Source organism: Salvelinus sp. IW2-2015, linkage group LG7 (assembly GCF_002910315.2).
Source record: "Salvelinus sp. IW2-2015 linkage group LG7, ASM291031v2, whole genome shotgun sequence".
Classification (NCBI taxonomy): Eukaryota; Metazoa; Chordata; class Actinopteri; order Salmoniformes; family Salmonidae; genus Salvelinus; species Salvelinus sp. IW2-2015.
Window position 1 is genome coordinate 30,173,394 of NC_036847.1, and position 4,569 is coordinate 30,177,962.

Genomic DNA, 4,569 nt, shown 5'->3' on the forward strand with positions numbered 1-4,569 from the left:
TGTATATATTCTTATTCCATCCCTTTACTTAGATTTGTGTGTATTAGGAAGTTGTTGTGGAATTGTTAGATTACTTGTTAAATATTACTGCACTGTCAGAAATAGAAGCACAAGCATTTCACTACACTCGCAATAACATCTGCTAACCATGTGTATGTGACCAATACGATTTGATGTAATACATTCCCCCCTTTCTGTGTCCTCCAGACCCTGGCGTCCGTCATAGGGAACCTTCGCCACACCAACATGGCCGAGCTACTGATCTCCCTGGTGTCTGTCCATCCTGGTGCCGGTAAAAACGGTCACCGTGAGGTTCCGAAAGCGCCATCACACACCCATCCTTGTAGAGATCCTGACGGTCAGTCACAATGAAAACAAACACACACACACACACACACACACACACACACACACACACACACACACCACACACACACCACACACACACACACACACCACACAGCCACACACACACACACACACACACACACACACACACACACACACGCACGCACACCCATCCTTGTAGAGATCCTGACGGTCAGTCACAACGAAAACAAACACACACACACACACGCACACACATCCCTGTTGAGATCCTCACGGTCAGTCACAATGAATTATTAACAGTTAATAGTTACTAGCTGTTATAGTGCTCTAAGTAGCTCTATGTAGCTATAATGTCATTTTGATGATGTGTTTCTAGGTGTGTTCTAGCTAAATGTGATATTGGTTTTTCTCTCACAGGTGATAGTAGCTACAGGAATGGCCTATGCCTCCTTCCTCGAGTCTGCCTATGATGGTGAGATAGTTGGCCACATCCCAGCAGGATACAGTGCATTCGGAAAGTATTCAGACCCCATTACTTTTTCCACATTTTGTTACGTTACAGCCTTATTTTAAAATGGATTAAATTGTTTCCCCCCCTAATCAATCAAAACACAACACCCCATAATGACAAAGCAAAAACAGGTTTTTATACATTTTTGAAAATGTATATATAAAAAAAATATATATATATTACATTTACGTAAATATTCAAACCCTTTACTCAGTACTTTGTTGAAGCACCTTTGGCAGCGATTACAGACTCGAGTCTTCTTGGGTATGACGCTACAATCTTGGCACACTTGTATTTGGTGGTTTCTCACATTTCTTCTCAGCAGCTCCTCTCAAGCTCTGTCAGGTTGGATGGGGAGCGTAGCTGGACAGCTATTTTCAGGTCTCTCCAGAGATGTTAGATTGGGTTCAAGTCCGGGCTCTGGCTGGGCCTCTCAGGGACATTCAGAGACTTGTCCCGAAGCCACTCCTGCGTTGTCTTGGCTGTGTGGTTAGGGTCGTTGTCCTGTTAGAAGGTGAACCTTCACCCCAGTCTGAGGRCCTGAGRGCTCTGGAGCAGGTTTTTAATCAAGGATCTCTCTGTACTTTGCTCTGTTCATATTTCCCTCAATCCTGAGTAGTCTCCCAGTCCCTGCCGCGGAAAACCATCCCCACAGCATGATGCTGCCACCCCATGGTTCACCTTAGGGATAGTGCCAGGTATACTCCAGATGTGACTCTTGGCATTCAGACCAAAGAGTTCCATCTTGGTTTCATCAGACCAGAGAATCTTGTTTCTTATGGTCTGAGAGTCATTAAATGCCTTTTGGCAAACTCCAAGCAGTCTTTCATGTGCCTTTTACTGAGGAGTGGCTTCCGTCTGGCCACTCTACCATAAAGGCCTGATTGGTGGAGTGCTGCAGAGATGGTTGTCCTTCTGGAAGAAACAAGATTCTCTGGTCTGATGAAAGCAAGATTGAACTCTTTGGCCTGAATGCCAAGTGCCACGTCTGGAGGAAACCTGGCACCATCCCTATGGTGAAGCATGGTGGTGGCAGCATCATGCTGTGGGGATGTTTTTCCAGCGGCAGGGACGGTGAGACTAGTCAGGATCGAGGATAAAGATGAACGGAGCCAAGTACAGAGATCCTTGATTTAAAAACCTGCTCAGGACCGGAGTAGGCGACAGGTCACCTTCCAACAGGACAATGACCCTAAGCACACAGCCAAGACAACGCAGGAGTGGCTTCGGGACAAGTCTCTGAATGTCGTTGAGTGGCCCAGCCAGAGCCCAGACTTGAACCCGATCGAACATCCTTGGAGAGACCTGAAAATAGCTGTGCAGCGACGCTCCACATCCAACCTGACAGAGCTTGAGAGGATCTGCAGAGAAGATTGGGAGAAACTCCCCAAATACAGGTGTGCCAGCTTGTAGCGTCATACCCAAGAAGACTCAAGGCTGTAATCGCTGCCAAAGGTTCTTCAACAAAGTACTGAGTAAAGGGTCTGAATACTTATGTAAATGTGTTTTCAGTTGTTGCTTTTTTATAAATTTGCTTAATTTCTATAAACCTGTTTTTGCTTTGTCATTATGGGGTACTGTGTGTAGAATGATGAGGGGGGGGAAACTATTTCAATTTTAGAATAAGGCTTTAAAGTCAAGGGGTCTGAATACTTTCTGAATGCACTGTACATCTAGCTATTTTTATTACATCTATATTAATTCGATATGTATATTTATCAGCAAAAATAATAATCAGCAACACTATAATCCAGTTCATTATGATTTTCAATAACGTGATGCAACGCCCTGGATTGAGGCCTCTAGAGCAGAGCAGTGTTAATTACTACCTCTCATAGGGATCAATTAGTAGCTCTCATCTGCCTGTTGGTCCTGTAGGATATGATATGAACTTAGTAGGTTAAAGGGGGATGCCTAGTCAGTTGCACAACTGAATGCATTCAACTGAAATGTGTCTTCCGCATTTAACCCAACCCCTCTGAATCAGATGGGTGCCTTAATCGACGTTCACATCATCAGTTGTTGCTGGGGGTCGACTGCCTTGCTTAATACACTCGCCAAAGGGAGAGGTAGAATTGTTATAACCAGAGTCATAGAGAGAGATAGATAAACAGTATATGACTGGTTATAACCAAGTAAGCTCACAATATTGTAAACATAAAGTTGGTAGACTTACAATATATGTAAACATTCGCACAATAATATTGTTTTCCTTAGGGCTGGACAGGGTGAGCAACACAGCTCTACAGACCTTTAGAGAACCACAAGGTGAGTGGACTTCTGTACACATTGAAGAGACCTTTCTGTCTGTAATATTAATCACAAGGCAGTAATTCCAGGTATGCTTGACGCAGTACCATAGTGTCAGACAGTGATCAATGTTGATTTGTCACCTTGTCCCTTTGAACACACACCTGCTAACTAACTTCAGTTGAATGAGCTTATTGTGAGCCAATCTGGATAAGAGCGTCTGCTAAGTTATTAAAGTGTTGTGTTTTTTTATGCAGTGACTTGTTCCATCTGCCCTCCCTTTAAAAAAAAGAAACACCTTACAAGTGAGGTTTGGGATGGGTGCTCTGTTAACCTGACTCTCCCCCCTCTCCTTAGGGTCCTGTTAACCTGACTCTCCCCCCTCTCCTTAGTGTCCTGTTAACCTGATTACTGCATGTCTGTCACACCCTGATCTGTTTCACCTGTCATTGTGATTGTCTCCACCCCCCCCCTCCAGGTGTCATCCATCTTCCTCAATATTCCCAGTGTATTTATTCCTGTGTTCTCTGTCTGCTGACAGTTCGTCTTGTCAAGCTTACCAGCATGTTTTTCCGAGCTCCTGTTTTCCTAATCTCTTATTTCTAGTCCTCCCGGTTCTGACCTCTTGCCTGCCCTGACACTAAGCCCGCCTGCCTGACCATTCAGCCTGCCCTGACCTCGAGCCTGCCTGCCACCCTGTACCGTTTGGACTGACCTGGTTTATGAACTTTTGCCTGTCCTCAACCTGCCTCTTGCCTTCCCCTTGTTGTTTAATAAATAGAGACTCGAACCATCTGCCTCCTGTGTCTGCATCTGGGTCTCGCCCTGTGTCATTATAATATTTCCCCTTTCCCTAGTGTCCTGTTAACCTAACTACTGCGTCTCTCTCTCTCTCTCTCTCCTTAGTGCTACGAGGTTCCTGGTTTGAAGATCCTGATGTACAATGGGCTCATCTACTACGGCAATCGCAGCTTCTTCAGAGAGGACATGAGTCTTATGCTGGGTCTCCCCTGGGAGAGGATCTCCAGTAGAGAGAAGGCCAGGAAGACCCTGGAGAAGAGGGAGAGAGAAGGCCAGGAAGACCCTGGAGAAGAGGGAGAGAGAAGGCCAGGAGAACCTGGGAGAGGGACCAAGTAGAGGAAGGCAGGAAGACCCTGGAGAAGAGGGAGAGAGAAGGCCAGGAGACCCTGGGAAGAGGGAGAGAGAAGGCCAGGAAGACCTGGAGAGAGGAGAGAGAACACAGGAAGACCCTGGAGAAGAGGGAGAGAGAAGGCCAGGAAGACCCTGGAGAAGAGGGAACGAAGCCCTTCCAAAAGGTCCAGCAATAGCTCCTCATGCCTCCCAATGGTGGTTCCCTGCAGGGAGACAGCATGGCGGAGCTAGTCCAAGTTTGCTGGGTCTGTCATGGGTCTGTCATGCCCAGTTRGAACATTAAGGACACAGGACGAGACCCAGATGCAGACACGGGAGGCAGATGG